Source organism: Panthera pardus, unplaced genomic scaffold (genome assembly GCF_024362965.1).
Source record: "Panthera pardus isolate Hobbes unplaced genomic scaffold, ASM2436296v1 HiC_scaffold_26, whole genome shotgun sequence".
NCBI classification, from domain to species: domain Eukaryota; kingdom Metazoa; phylum Chordata; class Mammalia; order Carnivora; family Felidae; genus Panthera; species Panthera pardus.
In genome coordinates this window covers 6,876,325-6,899,495 of record NW_026526832.1, presented here as the reverse complement: position 1 = coordinate 6,899,495, position 23,171 = coordinate 6,876,325, and the positions used below count along the sequence as shown (strand labels likewise).

General features: G+C 49.8%; 1 long non-coding RNA gene across 3 annotated transcripts in view; it reads right to left on the bottom strand.

The window, feature by feature from the left end:
- Positions 1–23,171, bottom strand: part of LOC128773660 (uncharacterized) — a 157,575-nt gene that overhangs the window by 90,483 nt on the left and 43,921 nt on the right. Inside the window, exon 1 of one of the 3 annotated variants that reach the window (XR_008418030.1) lies at positions 1,754–2,081. The exons of the other annotated variants lie outside the window; for them this stretch is intronic. This is a non-coding gene — a long non-coding RNA (uncharacterized LOC128773660). Of the gene's footprint in view, positions 1–1,753; positions 2,082–23,171 lie in introns of those variants that run through there. 3 annotated transcript variants of the gene reach the window in all.

Below are 23,171 nucleotides of genomic sequence, written 5' to 3'. Positions count from 1 at the left end.
CCTGTTGAGCTGATACAGTCACACGCTCAGTTGAAATGGACTTCTCCAGCCTCACAGGCCCTAGAATGAATGAGACTAATCCAAGGCCCAGCATCTGCAGAATGCTAGTCTGGTGTGGGACTAGGAAAGGAAAAAAACAAATCTGTCCTCTTCCCCCCCGTATTAAGCCTTTTCCTTTGCTGTATTTCTGGTGCTTTGACGTGGCCTTGCTGGCACTGGAAAGACCTCCACTGCCAGGGTTAACCGTTCCCAGAGACATTAAAAAACGCACCTTCCAGCACACCGCTCATACACAAACCGACCAATCCCGAGCCCATAGCCCCAACCACCTCCTTTCTTGAGCTCTCACACTCCAAACCAATATCCCCCCCCCCCCCCGCCAATCTCCCAGGGCCAGGGACTGGGTAGGGCCCCTATGCCCCAGAACCTGCTGACATGATTCAAAGGAGCCATTCCTAAGTCTGCTTACCCTGCCTGCCTGTTCCCTCCTGTGGAAACCACAACGATGGCTCTTGACCACATTTCCCCTTACTCCCTCTGCCTCCTGACCAACCCTCGTGCTTCCCTGCGTGGCCCCTGCCATGGCAGGTCCCCTTCCCTTCAGATCCACGTGTATAACAAACTGTCTTTTCAATGGCAATCATCTGCTGATCTGTCGGCCTCACCATACCTGAAATAATAAAACCTACATTTCAAAATAACTTCTTCCCCCTCCACCTTCCCCTTGTCTGAGATCCTCAGAGCTCTCCTCGCTCAGAACCTACAGGCTGCCCACCCCTGCAGCCACAGGCCTCTACTCCTAAGCCAAAGCTACTTCTGCCTCTGGGGTCAAAAGCAGTGGGGTCCCGACTCCAGTGGGGAATCCTAGCGTTGAGGGCCACGGGAGGATCTGTACTCCGTGGTTCCCAGGAGACAACACAGCAAAAGAGCAGAGTGGTGGAGCTGGCCATACACTTGGGTCTGTTCATCAATCATTCATTTACTCATTCATCATTCACCCCCCCTCCCCCATCAATCATTCATCTGCTTATTTATTCATTCGGTTTGTTTGTACTTCTTCCTTGCTTTGGTTCCCGCAGATGTGGGTCCTCTCCTGCTTTGATCTGTCCCCTGTTCCTGTGGCAGCTGCACCGTAGAGGCCTTCTGATGTCACTTTGTCAGTTACCTGGCTGAGAGGGTGTCTCCCTCTCCAAGGAGCCTGAGACAACCAAAGGGACAAGGTAGGGCTGTCTCCTGCCTAAAAGTCCCCTTTCTTGTGGGCTTTTTGACCCAAAGATCAGTGGGAGGGCTGGGGAGAGGCTGTAGAGGGGTCTCCTGGGGCCGGGGAGGTATGATGCCCCTGAACATGCCTCACAGCTGCTTGAAAACCACTTCTTCGGGGAAACAGGAGTTTCCACAGACTCTAAACCTCCAGGGCTGGCAGTGAAGCCTGGGCTCGGCACTTCGGGGGCGTCTGGAGAACCTGAGGCTAGAGTTTTAGAGGCCTAAGCTGTTAGCTTCCTGACAGGTCTCCCAGCTTCTATCCACCTCACCCACCTCAGGCCAGAAAATCTTTTGTCAGCCAGCAGTCAGAGATCGTTTTATGTAAGTCAGACCATATACTACTTCTGCTCAAATCCCTGCCATGACTACCCATTCATTCAGAGAAGAAGCCAAGGCCCTGGAGGATCTTGTCCCCCTCACTGCCCTGAGTCTTTCTCTTTTCAGGCCCTGTTGGCCTTGCCCTTCCTCAACTCACCATCCACACTCCTACCTGTATCCCAAGGGTGTATCCATGGATGCCTAATACATAGCAGGAGCTCAGTAAAACATTCCTTGAATGAATGAATGAATGAATGAATGAATGGGCTCTGGGAAGTTCTGAGGATGAAGCTTGAGAAGCTACAGGCTGTAGAATTTGGGGCTTCCTGGGGTAGAACTGAGGGGGTGCACGGCGGCCTCTATAAGCTGTGCTGCGGAGCCAGGAGCCAGGAGCCAGGCAAAGTCACCAGCTGCCAGGCTTCTCGGGGAGGGAAGGTAGGCAGCAGTGTTGGTGGGGATCGCGCTAACTCCAGATGCCAGCTCCGTGCCGCTCTGGGGCTGGCCAGCGCTCTGGATGTCATTAGCTGATTTGTTCTGCTCTGCAGAATGTACTTTTCATATTTAGGCAGAAAAAACAGCTTTCGGTCCTCGTGCCCTTTCTTCTGTGAGCTGTAGCACATGGCCTGCTCATTATGAATTAATCCTCTAAAGAGCATGTTCATTATTCTAATTTAATTGTGCTTCGTTTCAGAAAATAACTAAACCCAGCGCGGAATAAACTCCAACGCTGATCAGTTTTCAAGAAGTTAACCTACGACAAAATACTGCTAGAGGGGCAGCAGCAATTTGGAATCATTAAAGGGAACCCATGTAAATAATAAAAACAAAACTAAAATGCAGAATTAAATTAAGGAATAGGAAATTAAATTTGTGAATCTGATCTGAAATTGAGGCCCTCTATGCACAGGCTTACCCTGCCTTGGCTCTTTGCTCAGGAGTGCTGGGGCGGGAAGGTTCTGCAGAGGTTCCCATTCCCGGGAAGTAGCTGGCAGGAGGAAGCTTCCAGGCCTCCCCTCCCAGGCAGCCGGCAACAACGTATGGCCCTGGGAAGGGGGATGTGGGCTGGAGGGAAAGAAAGGGGCTTCCCTCCCACAGGGTCTCCTCTGAGGAACATGAAAGCTGCATTGTCGTTGTTGTCACTGCTACCTCCGGAGGACTCTCGCCGAGCCCTGGTGACTGACAGGCAGAGGAGAGGGGATTGCTGCAGCCAAGGGTCTGAGCTGCCGTTTTCCTGGAGGATGCACAGGAAGCGAGGCAGATGGGCGCGGGGCAGCTGTAGAGCTGCTGGGCGCAGTCAGCCCCAGGCAGAACAGACCCTCCTGCCCTGCTCACCCCTTGTCCCTGACACCCTCCCCCTGGTGACCCAGGTCAGGACACAGACTGACCGGCTTGCTCAGGACCTCTCTACCAACACCATGGCAGCCCCATTCCAGATGCAGAAGACCCGGATTCCAGCATCAAGGTGGGCAGGCCTCCATCAGGCAACAAGAGGAAGGCTGGCTGGCTTTGAGGTGCCTGAGAGTTAGGGGCACTGGGGTCAAGGTTAGACCATGGCTCAGACCTCATTCTGTAGTTTTGCAGGATGTATAAACCCTGTGCCCAGGGCACCTTCTCTCTGATAGACGCCCACCCTCCCCAGGCTCTCCACTTGCCTTTCCTCCCCCATCAAGGGAAAAGAGCTCTGCCTGCACCATTCTTTCTCTTACCCGGTACTCAGGCTTGGGCTGACTCTCTCGCCTTCCCAGCCTCATCCCCACACATGTGATAACAGTAATAATACCTGTCTCGGGGCGCCTGGGTGGCTCAGTCGGTTGAACGTCCGACTTTGGCTCGGGTCATGATCTCGCGGTTCATGGGTTCAAGCCTCGCATCGGGTTCTGTGCTGACAGCTCAGAGCCTGGAGCCTGCTCCGGATTCTGTGTCCCCCTCTCCCTCTGCCCCATCCCTGCTCAGGCTCTGCCTGTTTCTCTCTCTCTCTCTCTCTCTCTCTCAAAATTGGGGCGCCTGGGTGGCGCAGTCGGTTAAGCGTCCGACTTCAGCCAGGTCACGATCTCGCGGTCCGTGAGTTCGAGCCCCGCGTCGGGCTCTGGGCTGATGGCTCGGAGCCTGGAGCCTGTTTCCGATTCTGTGTCTCCCTCTCTCTCTGACCCTCCCCCGTTCATGCTCTGTCTCTCTCTGTCCCAAAAAATAAATGAAAAACGTTGAAAAAAAAAAATCAAAATAAATGTTAAAATAATAATAATAATACCTGCCTCTGTTATGAGGAGTAAATGAAATAAAGCACCTGGCAAGGGGCAGCCGGTCGGGCACCGCTGTGATTTCACTTTTCTGCTTCATCAGCCTGTGCTCTCGCACATTCTCTACGTACAGATACACACCCCTACACATACAGGCTCCATTCTCAACGAAGGCCTTAGGCTGTGTTTCCGGAGCACCACAATTAGTTGCAAAAGAAAAATCCAGTCGATCGACAGCTTGCCTCGATTCGTAAAGGCAAACACTGAAATGCATGTCCATATCCCAATATCTGAGTAAAGCTTTCCATTTTTATTTTCACTTTGGGTTCTACCTGGACAAATGAACCACCTTACACCCTTGTTAGAAACAAAGAGGGAGCGTGAGCAAGCAAAAGCAAAACAAACAGAACAAAGAAACAAAAAAAGTTACCTTTTTCTCTTTCAATTTCTCTTTTAATCCTTAAGTCCCAATTAAGGAAATGATGCAGATAATTTAGGCCACAGTGTTGTTGATGGGTCCGTTAATTAGTGAGTGCGCCTAAAAATATCAGCCATGGAGAGATAACAAAGACAAAGAGTGCTAAGAGAGTTCTCTGGAACTGCCTGGCCACTTCCCCTGATCTCACCTGGCTGACTGCCCCAGGGAGTTTGTACCGTGACATACAGCCAATCTCAGCTCTCCCAGAGTAAATCCTGAAGCCCCTATTAAAGAAAAGTTATTCATGACACTAGTTGAAGACAGTAAAGTCCAGTTCATTCAGAGAGGGCTGCTACAATGGGGTTTTGTAGTCGGGGAGAGAGATGGTGTTCAACTCTGAATACAGCAAGGAAACACAGCCAAGGAGCAGGGTAGGGGGTCAGTGGATGGAAAATGACAAAGAGGAAGCCTCAGGGGTCAGGGGAATTCTGGCTAAACCAACCTGACAGGATTCTTGCTGAGGGCAGGCCTGGGTGATCAGACATCACCCTGGGGACTGGTGGAGGCTGAGGCACCACGTCAGATTATCCCGAGTGATCAGATATCAAGAGTGGGGGATTCTGAAGGAACTGACTTAGCAGGATTCTTGCTAAAATTGGAGAGGCGAACATAGAAGCCCCAAAAGTCAAGGCCTGGTCAAGAAGAGTTCCAAAGGAGGCTGAGTAGCATTTGGTCAAGGAGAGAATCTTTTGCCACCCTAGAGCAGTTACATGGCCCCAGTTCAAGACTGGCTGAAGATCCGCTGTTAGTGTCAATGACAAGGTAAGGACGAGGGGCAGGAAGTTCACAGCGGTGGCCTCCACCTAGATCCAGGGGTAAATGTTTTAAAATGACTCCTTGATCTTTTAGAGTTAGTTTAAGAAAAAGCCACCCAAATCTCTTAGGCACACAAAATGTATCATATAAGAAAGCTTTCAAAGGGGCCTCGTCCCACAGCACCCCGCTGACGGGGTTAATTTCTAGAAGGCTGGAGTTAGCTTGGTCAGTTTTAAATGGTTTCCGTGTTTTTGATCCTGGATGAAAATCTCTGTATCCAGAGAATGGACTTGTCTGCACAGGAGGGCATCTGTCTGGGGACAGCATCACCATTTGACCACAGGAGCTCAAATCGTGTGTATTTAGCACAAGAGCTTCCAAAGTGGTCACACCTTACAGTGCAAGACTGGTTTCTCTCAACCAACCAACTCTTCCATATAGAGTCTATATTGTTCATGTGTGCAGGACCCACACACACATAAAATCACCCGTTGATCCCTTTCCCCACTGAAAAAAAATTAATACCACTGCAATAATAGTATTATTATTAGCAATAATAGTCAACAGTCATTGAGAAATTACTCATTGTCAAACATTTGTTCTAAGGGCTTTTGTAAGAATTAGTTCATTTATTACTCACAACAACCATGTGAGATAGGTATCATTATCTCCATTCTACAGGTGAGGAAACTGAGGTGCAGAGAAAGGAAGCAGTTTGCTTGCCATAACAACAAAACATAGCAGCGCTGGGGTTTGAATCCAGACGGTGTGTCAGACCTGAGAGCCTCTTAACCACGATATGGCACTTCCTGTTGGTCATCAGCTCCCCTGTCTTTGCAAATCTATCCAGTGACCCTAAATCTAGGGAATGAGAGTTCACCAGGCCTTCGGTGACTGACATCTGGAAATCAGGCCCATGTTTTCAAAATGCCTTCACACCTCTTTCTCCCCAGGTCCTTAGGGCTGGGTCTTCATGACCATCCTTGCCTTTTGGCATCTGTTGTGGCCTGGGTTCTATGAGATACGTGCTTTAGAGACAAGACCATTTTATAGACAAGACCAGGATTTATTTCGTTTCGTGAGTCGGCTTCCTCAGGCCTGTGAGGGCATCGCAGGCATGGCATCTGAGAGAACGTTCCTGGAGGAAACAGCCTTGTCAGTGTGCAGGTACCGGTTTAAATTCCAGACCCTGGTTTTTAAGACACACATCTGCAGTGGGCATATGCATGGTGATAGATGAAAACAGAAATGGTTTTTCTGTTGTATCTGTATTATTAGATTTGACCCACCATCGGAACAGCAAAGAAAGAGTGGAAAATTAAAGGTGATTTGATATTAGCCTCCTATTCATATTAGAAAAAGTAACTGCTCTTGCGGTTTCCCTCACAGAGGTGTCTTTATTCATTTGACATGCCTTTAATAACTAATTCTAGCTGTCTGTTTGCCAAGAAAGATTTCCTACGGGCAGACTTGAAAGTGACTCGGAACTCTTTGCATGCCCGGCTTCAAATGATCCCAGAACAGCAAACATTCAGCTTCCCTCCAGACTTCTGAAGTGTGGGAATAACATGAAAGAATGGACAAGAATCATTCTTCAGCCCGCGTGTGCGAGGAGCGCAGCTGTCTGGCAGAGGTTGCGGCTAGGTCTACGTGGACCAGGCATAGAGAGATTTGGAAATAATCTCATGAATCCGACCCACGGAGTCAGCCAAACCAAACGATTTATTTCAAGAAAATAAATCGACTTTGGGGCCAGCAGGATCCGGGTCAGTCGGAGACAGACTGGGGTTTCCTCCGTCTGCGTAGACCTGGAGAGGGCAGAGAAAGACAAGGAAAACCACCACGACAGCGCTCAGAGGGTCGCAAGCAAAAAGCCCACACTGTGCATGTGTATAAGTATTCACAGGAGTGGTTATTTATTCATCTACATAAGTCAGGCTGACAATGATCCTACCTAGGAGGTGATGACTCCCATTTTACAGTTGTAAAAACTGAGCCTCTGAGATGTTAAATGACTTGCCCAGGACACACAGTTTGGGGGGCAGAGTGTTGGCTAGTTGTTTACCACGCACTTCCCTTTTCCTCCTGGGCACACAGCTAGATGCTGTTTCCAGGCTCCCTTGCAATTAATTAGATGCAACCATATGACTTAGCTCTGACCAATAGAAAGCAGGTAGAAGTGACCTAAGTCCTTTCCAGTTCTGGCCCATAAAACCTTGCGTATAGGCAGTTGTGCCTACACACAATTGTCTCTTTTCCTATTCAGGGGATGAATGGGGAGGATGCTGAGCATCTAGAGGAGGGTAGAATCTAAATATGGAAGAACGTAGAATCTTCCATAACTGCTTTGAGCAGAGCCCCTTCCTCACACTGTTCCCGCAGTGGATGTCGATATGAGCTAGAAATAATCTATTGGGTTAAACCCTGAAATCTGGCAATGGTTGGTTCCACCAGAAAGCTGAAACTGACTAATACAATTCATAAGCTGCTCTAAACTCAAAGACTCCAAAGATGGTGCTCTCACCCCCTTTCTTGTCTGAAACGGCACTGAGTCTGATCAACCCTCTAGCTTTTTTTTTGAGTCTTATGCTTTGTCCTGCCCTACCAAGCCTAAGGTGGTGATTTCTTAGCTTTCTGCTTTCCTATCTATGCAGACACGTTCCTGGTTTTCAAGAATCTGATCAAAGCTACTCTTTCTATCTCTTGGTTAATCCTTCCCCATGTGGGGCTCTGGGCCTCTGATTGCCTTTGATTTCTCCTCTCCCATATGGACACATCTAATCAGTTACTAGTGTCTTTTCCACGCTCCCCCTTCCCTCCCTTTCCTCAGTCAGCACTCTGTTCTGGCCCTCATCATGTTTCACCTGGTGTAATCATAACACCCTCCACACTTGTCTCCTCCCTCCTTCCCATCATCCTAGCACCTCCAAAAGGATCTTCCTAAAACAGATCTGGTCCCAGCATCCCCCGCATTAAATTTTCCCATGTGAAGTCTATCAATATCAAAAACACAAATGGCCTTCGAGGAAGCAATTCCATGTCTATGAATTTACAGACACGTGTACAAAGTGACTTACATACTAGGATATTCACTGCATCGTTGTTTGAAGTAGCAAAAGAAGTGGAAACACCAAATGTCCATCAGTTAGAGTCTTATTAAATAAACTATGGGACACAGTATGCTTCACCTAAAACTCTCCCAAGATCTATGGTTAAGTATAATCAGCAAGGTACAAGTAAGTGTATATACATGTGAATATTTGCACTTAAAAAGCATTGGGAAGATAGATTCACATACGTGTTCGCAATGACATGGAATATCTCTGAAAGAATGCACGAGATACTAGAGTAATCGTGGTTGCTTCCGGAAAGACAACGGAGGGACTGCCATTCGGGGATGGGAGGGAGACTTACATTTCACTGAATATATGTTTGTATTGTTTGAGGATTTTACTCGTGTATTACTTTATTTTTTTTTTAATTTTTTTAACGTTTATTTATTTTTGAGACAGAGAGAGACAGAGCATGAATGGGGGAGGGTCAGAGAGAGAGGGAGACACAGAATCCAAAGCAGGCTCCAGGCTCTGAGCCGTCAGCCCAGAGCCCGACGCGGGGCTCGAACTCACAGACCGCAAGATCGTGACCTGAGTTGAAGTCGGACGCTTAACCGACTGAGCCACCCAGGCGCCCCTCGTGTATTACTTGAAAACATTAAAATAAAATGTGACTTTCTAGTGCTTATTTGACAAGGTGAAATCTCTTAGTATGACAGGAAAGGTTCTCCAAGTTCTGGCTCCAACATGCTTCCCTGGTTCTGGCTCCAACATGCTTCCCTGCTCGCTGCTCTCTCACCCTTGTGCACCTTCTCTGAACATTCCTGTACTTCCCCCCCCCCCCGCCCCCCCCCACGTATGTGCCTTTGTTTAGGTCTCTCTCCCGGAAAGTCCCATCCCTGCTCGGCAGGAATTCATCTCATCTGCTATCTCCTTGTTTTCTTTATAACTCTGTAGTCTGGTGCTTTATCTTAGTTCGCTGCGTGTTAGAGGTAGGTGTCTTTCTTTCTTATGAGATGGTATGATGTCTTAAACAAAGGAAGTGTTCGAAATATGCCAGTTCTTTCCACCAGATTTATACTTCTATGTCTCATACAGCTTCTGAGAAAGGCTGGAAAGGGGGCAAGGGATGGCTTGCCCTTCCCCCCATGCAAGGAGCATGATCTGGAATCCACCCCATCAAGTTGGGGGCTGCACAGGGTCAGCAACACATCTCAGCCTGGGACACTTTATAAGAATACACCTCTTTCCTCTGGTTCACTCTCAAGGTCACTTCCCTCCCCATCAATGCCCAAAACCCCACAAAGTCAGTGGTGCTGCTGTGCTCAGGACTGAGCATTGGGTCCGTAGAATCAGGCCTGGTTGAGAGGGAGAGAGAGAGAAAGAGAGAGAGAGAGAGAGGCATCCATTGCCCTGGACCTGGGGTTTAAACTCAGTTGTCACAATTATTTGAAGCCTATTAAGTTTATTTATGTTCCAGAGCAGGTCCACTAGAGAAGGACCATCATAGTCGTAAATATCAAGACTGCTGTTCTCCAGACACAGCTGGGGCCATGGGCCCCTCCCCTTCTCAGCTCTGCAGGCCCTGGGATTCAGTGCACTGGGATTCACTGACACCGTGACCAATTCTGTCAGTCCAGCCAGCACAGCACATGCTTCTACACATTATGTGTGGCAGGAATGTGTTTGAGAAAGATGCTCTGTGGGAGAGATGGTGTCTTCCAATCCTAGTCAAATCAAATACAAGGTTTAGGAGACTAGCAGTCCAGGCTTTCGCCTCAAAGAACCATGGTGATCTCAGGATGGGCATTGAACCGTGGGCACATCTATCTGGAGATCCTTCTAACCCAATCTAGAAGTCTTTAAGAGAACAAAGGACTGCTGGAGATACCCTCTGAGTTCCTGGCTGTGTGAGGGTTTTTTCATTTCACTCATCAGTGTGGGTTAGGAGACCATTTAGTCCTAAGGGCCAGTGTTTTCCAAAACATATCCCACTATACACTGGTCCTGAAAGATTCTCCATGAAAAAGTAAAGGAGATTCTGTGATCAAAAAAGTTTAAGAAACACTGAATACTAAATCTTCCTCTGGTGAGATTAACAATGCACATCTGCATATTAAAGGCCCTGAGAAGTCCAGCAATAAAGAAATTTAACAGTGTGCTGTAAATATATTTGACAAAAGAATCCTCTTTTTGGTAATACCTATGAACATCCCCTGATAGGAGTGTTACCAAGAGTACATTTTGGGAAAAACTGCTTTTAGAGATGTGTATGTCCCCTCCTCACCCCCCCAGTCCCTCCAGTGAATGTTTCATAAGCTTTAGCATAGTCTGGAGTGGCGGCGTGGGGGGAGTCAGGGAGGAAAAGAGGAAAACTTCTGTAACTTTCCCCTTCCTGCCTTGGAGCTGTCAAGTCTGGCCTACGCACCTGCCCAAGACACATGCTTTTTCTCTCTCTGCTGGTTCTCTCCTCTGTCCCAGTCTGGGATGCTGGGGGAAGGAAGGCAAGTGTCAATTTCAACTTCAGCCAACTGAGCCGTTCCCCTGCCTATCTGTAGTTTGGCCCTCCATCTGTGCCCACTGGCTGATTTAATTTTCACCGCTCTTGTTTCTAAAGAGTAAAATTGAAAACTTACCATCTGTTCTTTTTCTTACACTTTTCCACAAGTTTACCTTTTCCAGGAAGCCGCACCTGATCAAGGAGAGCACGTGGTTGTCCAAGTTGGTCCCTAGATTAGCAGTACCTGGGAACTTGCTAGAATTGCAAATTCTTCAACCCCAACTGACTTGGACACTGAGGGCGAGGTCCAGCAATCTGTGTTTCACCAAGCCCCCCAGGTAATTCAGATGCAAGTCATTAGTCTAGGGGTCTTAGAAATCTCTTCTCTGAACAGGTCTGTTCTACCTCATGCATTTTCTGTACGTGTTTTTATTTATACCACACCCAAGTCCAAAAAAGGAAAGAATAGATGACAGCCGGTACTAAAATTGTACTAGCACCGTTAAAACACATTTACAGATAAACACTCTTCTCTCCAATAAATGTGCTCACCTCTTCCAGGGCTCAGGAGGCCGTCCCTGACCCGTTCCAAAATGTCCGTCTCCTCCCCCTGTTCCTCCTCCTCCCTTTCCTCCCCTACTTTATTTTTTTTTCTTTGCCCTTATTTTTTTTTAACTTTTTTAAACTTTATTTATTTTTGAGAGAGAGAGAGAGACAGAGTGTGAGCAGGAGAGGGACAGAGGAGGGGGGGACACAGAATCCGAGGCAGGCTCCAGGCTCTGAGCTGTCTGTCAGCACAGAGCCCCACACGGGGCTCGAACTCACGAACCGTGAAATCATGACCCGAGCCAAAGTTGGGACGCTTAAACGGCTGAGCCACCCAGGCGCCCCTTTCCTTTGCCCTTATTATCATGTAATATGTTATATAATTTATAGTTGGGGGGGCAGTTAATACTTTCTCACTCCCTCTTAGAATACGAGCTCCCTGGGGGCAGGGCTTTTCATCTATTCTGTCCCCCTGCTTTATCCCCAGCACTAGAGCGGCTCCCGCCTTAATGTGTATTTGTTCAATAAATAAACCTTATAAGGATGCAGGGGAGGGCTGGTGCCATGATTAAACAGAGTTTCACTCAGAGCTTCCGGAGTTACAAAGATCTCTTTATCTAATAAAAGGAGATCAGACCCTTCTGGAAAGGACAGAATCAGCAAAGAGACCCTCCTTTTGCCCTGAGGACTCCTCGGGTGGGTAATAGCAATTCCTGATAACAAGTCCCTGGAGGCTCGGCCGCTGAGGGCTCGTGCTGGAGACCAGCTTCCACCCCAGTCACAGGGAAATTTCTCTTTTCTCTCTCTGGTGAGAAATGGGCAGACTCCTGCCCACAGATGTCTGTGCTGAACTCGTCTTCTGGCAGGAGAGGCAAAAGAGCACGAATTACAGGAAAACGTGTGCTGTTTCATCACTTTTGTAGGTTAAATGTGGAGGGACAAAGGGAAGGAGGGGAGAGCATGTGACCATATTGAGTTCTTTTTTTCTAACCGGCTGGAAGAGGGTAGCCCCCACCTCGGAAGAATGTATCCAGCACTGATAAATTTATAAAGTATTTGACCTTTAATCAATCCTAATATTTTCAATCCACAGAGCCTTCTTAAACGCCTGCAGCCCTGCCCCTGGACCCCTATTCATCACAATTACCGCTCCGACTGTCGGAGGCAGTGCATGAAACGACACACGCTGACGTCCAATATTTTATCACTAATAAAGAGAAACATCCCAAGTATTTGCACAGTTCTGATACTTTCCAGCCCGAGCCCAGGCAAAGGGGGAGCTTGGTGATTTATGCTCACCGCCCGGCATTGTTAATTGGCCTTCTCGGCTGGAGCCTCTGGGACCACTGCTTGCCTTTGCTTCACAGCCTGGGACATGGGTGTGGGGAGAGGGGGGAGAGCTCACCGAGCACACAGTAGGCTCTCACTCGGCATCTGGGAAGTGGTGTGAAGCGCTCTAAAGGGCGATTTTTGAAAATCACGATTTGGCAAGTGCTTGCCTACACTGGTGGCTTTGTAAACAGATCCAATGTTTATGAGGAATCTTGTTCCAGTTGTTGCCAGGGCCGTGATCCGCCTCCAGTTCCATGTCTCGCCTTCCTGCCTTCCTCCCATCCCCAGGCAGTGTCTGCCATCCAGCCCCGTCCCTCCTCAGCTGGAAGGCCCTCCCTCCCGGCCTCCCAGCTCCAAAAGAGGGAAGCTCGGTTTCCAGCCGCAGCGTTCAGACGGCCCACAGGCTGCGTCTACATGGCACCCAAACATCTGGATGAAATGTAAATAAAACAAGCAGATGTTTCTCCTTCATTCCAGCAGGTGCCTTGGCAGAACCCCCAGCCTTGAGCTATAGGGGAAGGGCTCTCTGGGTCCGGGGCCCAGATGGGGGTGGAGGGGCTGTGCACCACTGCCCTTGTCAGGGGCCTCACAGGCAGGAGTGAGCAAAGAAAGCCAGACACCCCTAGAAATGGATGATAGCATCTGTGTGGACAAGATGAAAGGTTTGGGAGCTGGGGTGCAGGAGGAGGGTTCGAGGGAGAGGGGTCTGAAGGCAGATCAGTGGGGAAAAGAGCTGGTGCCACATCCCTCTTTCATTTCATCGTGACAAAGGGTTTTCTGAACCTCCACGTTCCATACCACTGCCTTCCAGGAAAAGGGACTGTCCTGAAGAAACAAGAAATGGCTTCCTTCTTACCCCCAGGGGCTAACGTGCAAGGGGAGTTGGAGTCTAGGGACAGAGGGTACCCTGGGGCTTAGAAATGGCACAAAACTCCCCCTTCTCACCCTATCTTCTATGTAACAGAAGACCAAGGGACAGTCACATTAGACTAATAAGGGGGGCTGAGAGGGGCGCCTGGGTGGCTCAGTCGGTGAAGCGTCCTGACTTCAGCTCAGGTCATGATCTCACAGTTCGAGGGTTCGAGCCCCACATCGAGTTCTGGGCTGACAGCTCAGAGCCCGGAGCCTGCTTTTGATTCTGTCTCTTTCTCTCTCTGCCCCTCCCCTGCTGGCACTCTGTCTCTTTCCTCTCTTAAAAAATAAATCAATATTAAAAAAATTTTTTTTTCAAGTAAGGAGGTTTGGGATACTCGTGAAAGGGTCATCGAGGAAGGACAGGGCTTCAGAGGACCAGAAACAAAAGGAGATTCGCTGGTTACTACTTGCCTTTCCTCCTTCCATCCTCTGTACCCTGACTCTGTGTGTCACATAACACCCTCCCCCAGTCCTGTTTTTCATTCCCCTGGGCTTGTGTGTGACACTGAACACGCTCCCCGGTCCTGCCCCCCACTTCCCCAGACTCTGCGGGTAGCACTAAACACAGTCCCATCCCTCAGGTGAAACGTAGCCGGTGCCCTCCCTTGGCACCCCCCCCATAGCCCTGGGGTGTCCAACCAAACACGTTCCCCAGAACCACTTGCCTTGGAAGGAGCTTTTTTACCTCCCTGTCTCCAGAGACACCTTCAGGACCCTACAGGGATCCTTTGCCCCACCCCCAGCCCGGCACAAACAAGCATTGTGCGGAGCGCGAGTGTGTACGAATGTGTGTGGGCGTGTGTCAGAGGTGGCAACCATCAGAAAGAAGCCTCCCCGATCCATCCACTGATTATTGCATTTTGCGCCCAAAACAAATATCTTCCTTTGGCCTCAGTGTTCCTATCTGTGAAACTGAGCCACAGTTGGACCTCAAGCTATTCGGGACCCGTGGGAAAGGGTCCATTTCCCAGCAGGAGTTGCGAATTCAACCACCAGACCGTGGTCAGGACCGAGTGAGGCATAGTTTGGGGGAAGGAGATTGTGCTTTGATAAAGAAGTAACGTTTTAGGGGCGCCTGGGTGGCTCAGCCGGTTAAGCCTCCGACTTCGGCTCAAGTCATGATCTCGCACTCCATGAGTTCGAGCCCCGCGTAGGGCTCTATGCTGACAGCTCAGAGCCTGGAGCCTGCTTCCGATTCTGTCTCTCTCTCTCTCTCTGCCCCTCCCCCGTTCATGCTCTATCTCTCTCTGTCTCAAAAATAAATAAACGTTAGGGGCGCCTGGGTGGCGCAGTCGGTTAAGCGTCCGACTTCAGCCAGGTCACGATCTCGCGGTCCGTGAGTTCGAGCCCCGCGTCAGGCTCTGGGCTGATGGCTCGGAGCCTGGAGCCTGTTTCCGATTCTGTGTCTCCCTCTCTCTCTGCCCCTCCCCCGTTCATGCTCTGTCTCTCTCTGTCCCAAAAATAAATAAAATAAATAAATAAATAAATAAACGTTAAAAAAAAATTTTTTTTTTTTAAAAAAAGAAGTAACATTTTAGTTTTGTTTTTCTTGGGGTTTGTTTTTGTTTTTGTTTTTGTTTTAATGAAACAGGAAGCACCAAGCAGTGCCCCAAGCCTCCGGGTTTTCCAGGCAAAGACTCTCACCCCTGATAACTACAGCAACCCCTGTAAGACGCAGAGGGTTTCCTTTCCCATTTTGAGGGGAGGGAGGTAAGAATCAGACACAAAGAAAACCAGAGTACATGGGTGATCCGGCTCCCCTTTCCCCAAGTAGCCTCGCTTTTTAGCATCATGGGTTAGAAGTTTATAGGAATTCTGGATCCATGGTTTCCTATGGTCGCTTTTACAGATCTTGTTAATTTATTACCCGTGGTTACACTTTTAATGGAAATCATGAAGAAATGGCAAAGGAAACATGAGCTAATTTTTTTCCAGTGACACATTTCACTGCTATTTAAATAGCCGTTTTGCCAAACCAAACACAGCGCTTACAGCCAGCGGGGACACATGAAGGAGATCACTGTGGCCGATCCTGCCTGCGGCATCCAGAACAGGCGAGACTTTCTCTCAGCTTCCCCAAGGGCCGGAGGCCAAGGAGGGTGGACTGGGGTGGGGTGGGAGAGGCGGGTAGAGCTGGAGCCTGGGGCACAGCTGGAGCCCCAGAGCCCTGGTGACGTGCAGCTCCCACCCTCTCCCAGGCAAGGCCATTTCACTCCTGCCCGGAGCCTCCTCCCCGCACCCCCCTGAGGGGCCCTGGGGTGACTGTTCCCCCCAGCAGCATAGGAGGCCCCCCAGAGCGGGCCACAACTAGGCCACTGGCAAGGACTGCCCTACTCTCCCTGCTGGATGATATGTTCAAGCCTCTAACTGGGAACACTATCGGGTTGTGTAAAACCAGAGACGGACTTTCTGGGGGAAGCCTGGCCAGCTTTGTTCCAGTTCTGTGGTGGCAGTGGCCGTTACCGTGACCACGCTTGCACAGGGCGCCTTTGTTGGGCAAACCCAGAGCCCCTGACTTCTCCTCAGAAACAGCCTCTGACGTTTTCTTGCTCCCTGGCTCTGGGGCTGTGATGTCACCAAGCATTTATTAACTTTTCAAGAAGCCAATTGAGAGCTGTGGCACTTGGCAAGAAAGAAGCCAGGACCCGGGATGTTGGAGGCAGTGGAGGGGGAGGGGGAAATCTTCATAACGCTCTGGTCAGAACCTCCCCCGGATTCAAAACCGCAGTGGGATTGAGAGAAGCATAGCTCTCAGGGGCCCACGTCCAGCCCTCGGACCCCTTGGATGAGTTGTCAACCTCAGGGGCCCTGTGAGAACCCCGTGGCCAACGTGCCCATGGTGAGCTCCTCTGACGAACATCAGGGTGGATCATTCCAGAAGGGGGCACGAAATGGGAAGAGAACATCCTGGAGGGAGGAGACCTAGCCAGCAGGAGCTGGGGACTAGGCCCCACCCAGGCCACCAGCAGATCTTGAACAAGTCTGGCTGTGTTTCTATTCCCCTCAGTGCGCTGCTCTGTGGCCCCCGGGGCCCCCTGCGAGTGTCAAGGTGGGCAGAGCAGAGGGGCTATGACAGAATTCGGGCAGCAGGCCTGCTGGCATACTGGGAGAAACCACTCTCCCTCCTCCACTTTCCAGGGAGAAAACCCACTTTAGCGAGGCTCCGGAGAGAAGTTAACTGTCGTCTTCCCTTTGCCAAAAAGTATATTAAATTCACTGACCACATTTTTCCAAACCCAAGTGCAGAGGACATTAGATGCAATGCACACTGGCTGGGCTCTGGTGCGCTGGGCACCCCACACATTTCATTTTGCATTATTAATATTTAAACCAAAGCAGCTGTTCTCGGCACACAGAGCCCAGAGCCTGCCCAGGGCTCCAATGGAGACTTCTCCCCGGGGCCAGATGCACCAGCTCAGAAGCCCTTTGTTGACCCTCAGGCCTTGGGCCACCTGGGGCAAAATTCCCCAAGCAGCCGTTCAGTAATCTGTGATGACATTTCTGGGACATTTCTGGGCAAGGGGGCTTGGTGGTGTGTTGGCAAAAGCAGATTCTCTTGATCTGGCTTAGTGGAGATTCAGCAGGGTCCGCCCTGAGAAGATTTTTCAGAGTGGGGAAAGTATCTCTTGGAAACACCAACCTCCTCTTCTGAGCCTTCTGCCTCAGGACTAGGTGCTCCCCCAACTCTTTTCTCCTTCAAAACCACAACCCTCATACCAAGATTTTGTGCCTTGGAGCCTGGGGTCCTCCTCCTGGGCATTTGCACGTTAAAGCCTCACCTTTTAAGCCTGGGCGGGGAGACTCTTGCCTAAGTCTGGGGGCCTGCTTGGCCAACAATACACTACAACCAGATATAGAAAACTCCTTCCCAGCCTGCCTTCACTCCTTCACCGTCAGGACCCCGTCCTCCAGCCACCAGGGGCCGCTCTGTCTCCCTGACACACTAAACACTGTCCTTCCATAGACCATCTGCTCCTCCTACTTGCCTTTGAAGTCCCAGACCAAAAGTCACCTCCTCTCTGCTACCACCTCCCACCCCCAACCCCAGGATGAACTTACTTACTCCTCTCTCCTGCCATAAGGCTTTATGTCCCCACCCCCATATTTTGTCATGTATCTCATTATATTGCAAACTTTTCTTAATAAAAGTTAATATTTGTTGAGCACTTTCTACATACAAGATGCTTTAAGTAGAATTATATACTGTATAATTTTCACAATAACCCTCTGAGATGGGTTCTCTAATTATCCCCATTTCACAGATGGCATAACTGAGGCTTAGAGGTGGCGAGCAGCCTGCCCAAGGTATCTGTTTCCCCCAGAGACTATGAGCTCCCCAATAAGGGGTTCTGTGTCTTGTGCATCCAGGTCTTACCTAACACACAGTCCCATTTTAGGCGCTCAGTCTCTGCTTGTTGAAATGCAAATAAAAGTAAATGAAGCCAGCAGTGGGGCGCCTGGCTGGTTCAGTCAGTGGAGCCTGTGACTCTTGATCTCAGGGTCATGAGTTCAAGCCCCACATTGGGTGCAGAGATTACTTTAAAAATTTTTAAGATTATGGGGCCCCTGGGTAGCTCAGTCGTTAAGCTTCTGAGTTAGGCTCAGGTCATGATCTCGTGATTTGTGGGTTCAAGCCCCGTGTCAGGCTCTGTGCTGACAGCTCAGAGCCTGGAGCCTGCTTCAGATTCAGTGCCTCCCTCTCTCTCTGCCCCTCCCTCGCTCATGCTCTGTCTCTCTCTGTCTCTCAAAAACAAACAAAACATTAAAAACATTTTTTTTTTTATTTTAAGATTAAAAAAAATTAAATAAATCCAACAGAAGGATTTTCCCAGGTCAGGATCTGCTGAGATATCCTAGTGTCCCCATTTTCTTGAGGGGACTGCCCACCTCTAGCTCCTAGGGGAAGAGGAGTACCAACCTGGCAGTAAACCAGACCTGGATTCAAATTCCAGTTCCTCCTGAACTTAAACTAGCTGTGTCTCTGTTTGCCCGTTTGCAAATTGGTGAAAATAATAACGCCAGCCTAATTTAGCCGTTACAATGACCAATTCAGTCCTGCCGGAGCTAGTCTGGAGAGGCGAGGTGGCTGTAAGGACTACAGGAAGGGATATGTGGAAGCATCTAACCCAGCTCTTGCCACATTATAGACACTGACATCCAAGACAGGGCAGTGCTTGGACAGCAGTGATGCACACAGTGTGCTACACTTATACAGGGCTCTATAGGGCACTGCCAAGTGCATCTCTTCATCTAAGCCTCACATTACATTATGATCCTGTATGCAGACATCCAGTGCCATATGACAAACCACCCCCAAACTCAGTGAGTGACTTAAAACGATAGCGTTACTTTTGTTCGCAAATTTGCAAAGAGGGCAGGGCTCAGCAGAGAAGCCCTTCCTCGCTACTTCATTCACTACCCCCTGGGTGGGGCAGCTTGAAGGCTGAGGGTCGGAATCACTCTCACTCCCACGTCCGGCCTGTGCTGTTGGCTGAGACCTTGGCTAGGACTCTCAGCCGGAATCGAAAGACGAGTGCCCTCTCCATGTGGCCTGCGCTTCCTCACAGCATGGCCGCCGAGCTCCAGTGCGAGAAAGAGACAGAGACAGAGAAACGGACAGAGAGAGAAAGAGCCAGCCAGTGGAAGCCACATGCCTCTTATGACCCAGCCTAGGAAGCCACACAATGTCATTTCTGAGACATCCTATTTGTTGCGGCGGCCCCAGAGACCTGCCTAGGTTCAAGGCAAAAGGACACAGACCCTGTCTCTTAATGGAAAGTGGTAAGGTTGTGGAAGAGCACGTGGCACCAGAAATACTGCTATGGCCCTTTTGGAAAATACACAGAGCCCCAGTTTATAAAGGAGAGCACCGAAGCGGGAAGCTACATGGCCAGTGCAAGAGCACAGAACCCTTGAGTAGCAGAATCAGAACTGGAAGCTGGGTCTTCTGACTCCAAACCCCAGGTTCTTCCCACTGAACAGTGTGCCTTCCAACCCCATCTAGTGGGGCTTCAGAAAGGCCCAGGCCATTCCCGTATAACAAGGCCTTTCAGAGCCAGCCAGCCAGCTCCCTCATACACACACACACACACACACACACACAGCTTCTCCCAGTAGTCTGTTTATCCCACTGGACCTGGTGAGGGGAAAAGCTCCTCACTGGGTCAGACCCCATTCTGCTTCACTGCCAGGCCGAGCTGAGCCAGGGGACCCAGGACTCCCCAGTGCTGGTGAGTCCTGATGCTCTGGGGTGAGGGTGGAGGGATTGACAGGGTGCAGTCTGGGATGTGTAATTCCAGACGACAGCGGGAGCTAAGAAGACTATGGGTAATTTGGGGAATTTTTGGAAAATGTGAGTGTGATGTCAGCGTCAGTGAAAGAAAGAAAGCTGGGGGGATGAGGGGGAGTCCTAGAGGGGCTGGCCAGGAAAGGCGAGGGCAGTCAAGTTGTAATGGGAGAAACAGTTTATTAGTCTAGAAAAGTTTAACTTGAAGCTCCCAGCCTACCTCCACGCCTCTGCTCAGCATGGGCAAATAGCACAGATGTGATTATAATCCATGCTGGTTGAATCCAGGGGAAGAGGTGGGAATGTATTGATTTCTTCACAGATTATTAAACAACTGAGCATAAAGCCAGCTCTTCGCCAGCCCAGGGCATCAGCAGTAGCTGGGAAATCTCGGCCTGGGTCATTGCATGTGGGAGGAGGCTGCAGAGGTCAAGGGTGGGGCAGCCCACCCCTCAAGAGTCTCTGGGGAATTTGGCTGATGCTTCTAGGAACGCTTTGACTGACTTGTTAAGGCTGCATCCCCAGAACTGGGTGCTCCTCTAACACCCTTCCCAGAAGTGACCTCAGGCCTGAAGTTCTCCTTGAATCCTAGCCTTCATGCACAGAGCCAGGAAGCATTCAGCACACATTAGGGCAGCATTGCCCTGATGGCAATGCGTCATCCATCCACAGCCAGACACAGCTAGCTGGCCTCACGGTCTCCCACCCGCTGCTACGATCCCTGTGGCCTTGGGCAAGTCACTGAACTTCAGGAAGACTGGGTGAAAGCGAAGCAAGGAGATCTACGCCAAAGAGTTGTTATGAGCCCTAACTAGGAACATAGGCTCCTACCCCAGGGTCTGACCTATACGATTAGATACACGGGCATTCTCATCCCCATCTGTTTTCCTCTTCCATTCTTTTCCACAGACCCCAAACTATGATTCATCCAAAACTTATCTAATTCAGACAAGCAGAGCCAGAGAGAGAGGCAAAGCTGATAAAGTGTTGGGGGTGGTGGGGAGAAGAGATCCAAGGAGGCACTTTCTGCCTTTAGGAGGCACTGGTGTAGGAGGCCTTGTAGGACACTGGGCCAGAGCGGGGGTGCCAGCCCCCACTGTGGGGAGGGTTCCTCTTATCATCTTGTGCTGCTTGTCCTTAAGGTCCGGACAGTCCCAAAGCCACCCACTCCATCAGACCCCAGCAAGGTGCCAGCAAGAACAAACAAAAGCATAGGCACCAGGAGAGAGGCTGCTTCGTCGCTGTCTTGGAGACGTGGTCCCAAGCTTCTCTATGCCTCTATTTTCTCACCCAGAAGATAGAGTTGGACTGATGGTGTCCTGTTGGCTTCCTCGGTTTCATCCTCTTTCTCCTCCTGGCCCCTCCCACTGCTTGGCCCCTCCCACTCCTTCCCCTCAGGCCTCAGCCAGACAAACCAGGCTTATCAAAAGGGAGGAACTGGGGGGCGCCTGGGTGGCTCGTTGGTTAAGCATCCGACTTCGGCTCAGGTCATGATCTCACGGTCCGTGAGTTCGAGCCCCACGTCAGGCTCTGTGCTGACAGCTCAGAGCCTGGAGCCTGTTTCAGATTCTGTGTCTCCCTCTTTCTCTGCTCCTCCCCTGTTCATGCTCTGTCTCTCTCTGTCTCAAAAATAAATAAACGTTAAAAAAAAAAAAATTAAAAAAAAAAAAAAGGGAGGAACTGGGCTGTAGGTTGTTCTCTAAAGTCCTTTCTGTGGCTGCAACTTCGGAGCCCCCTCACCCCGGCCCAGATTCCACTTTTCTGAGCCAGGACTGGGGTTTCGGTGGGGGGACCACAGCCCTTGACTTTCCTGGAGGACTCTGATGCTATTCTCACCCTTGTCCCTCATGGGTTTCTGTCCCTCTGGGGTGCTTGAAAGGTCTTAGGGCACCTCTCAACGTTCCAAGTTAAAAATATTTTCTCTAGAACCTTAGGAATAGGACTGAAAAATAAAGACTCCAATCTTGTCTTCAGGCTTTATTTCGAGACTATTAACAGCCTGAAACAATCCTCCCCTCCCCTTTCTCCTCTCCTGGCAGATCCAGCATCCTCCAACTCAGTCCTGCCTGGGCCGGATAAGGGATGGGAGGAGGTTATGGTCCATGGAAGAGTCATACCATGAACTTTATGGGGTTTGCAGTGGCCAGGTGCAGAGCTGGGTCCCTCCTTTTCTCAACAACAGCCAGAGAAACGAAATGCAGGCTCCAGAGAGCATCCAGTTCCGTGGAGGGGCAAGTAGAAAGGCAAGGGGATGGGAAAACAAACAGGTTTATGAAGATAAAGGGGAGTTTTTGTACGGGCACAGGGGACAGCCTTCGGGTAAGGAGGAATAAGAGAGTTATGGGGAGATTGGTCATGTCATAATCAACAAGTGACAAGGGATAGGAAGTCTTTGTGGGTTGTTAGGAGGTTACCCACGATGGCAGTAATTTTCAGGCAGGTATTGGGAGCTGGGTTGAATCTGAGAAGAGCCCATGGCCACCTTTCACCACTGCTCACAATCCCCAGAGGACCCTGGCCATGATACTCCCTCCGGAACCAACTCCTGTCTCCCCTAACCTCAGACCTTCTGCTCCAGGGAGGAGCCTTAGGGCAGCTGGAGCCTAACATTCCCTGGGCTCTTCCAGCCCCAACATTTATCTTAGGGTTATTTTCACTCCCAAGAACAAAGAAGCTTTCTATTCAGCAAGTGGCGAGAACCCACACCTCTGACAAGCCATAGATCACCCTTGGGGAGAGCGGGAGGGACGGGTGGCCAGCACGTGGGGCTGCTTCTCCCTCCCACCCAGACCCTCAGAGGGGGCGTCTGGCTCGTGGCTTGCTGTAGGGTCCTGGGCAGAAGACAGAAATGGTGCAGGACAGACTGGTTCTGTGAGCCAGAGGCCAAGCTGTGTGGGAAGAGAGGGAAGTGAGGGTGGGGGCATGACTGACTCTCAGGAAGCAGTTCTGAGCAATCCGTGCTTGGACCCAAACTCCCTGGGCCCAGTCTCCTTACATGAGAGATATGATGATCATCCAAATCGCCGGGATCGGGGAAGGGGGGAGGGGCCTCTAAAAATATAAAAGTAACACATGCCCACGGTCTATAAAGGCCAATACACAGAAAAGGTATATATTGGATTCAACACCCACAGTGCCTGCCACTGTGGCTGAATTTTTTTTTTAATGTTTGAAGAGGAGTTTTAATTTTTATTTTTGTAGCTGAATTTCTTGTTTCCTTCAATAAATATATTTGAATACACTAACATGTATAGGTATGGGCACACACCTATACATACATATGCTTATAAACTATTCATTTTCAAACACTCGGTAAGAAATTAAACACATTGTTCTACAACGTCCTTTTTACATTTAACTATATAGCTTGTAAGTCACTCCGCCTTTGTACATATAGAACTATCTCCTTTTTACTGACTGGTTAGTATTCCATTGCATGGCTCTTGATGGATATTTAGGTCATTTCCCATCTTCTCCTATTACAAAT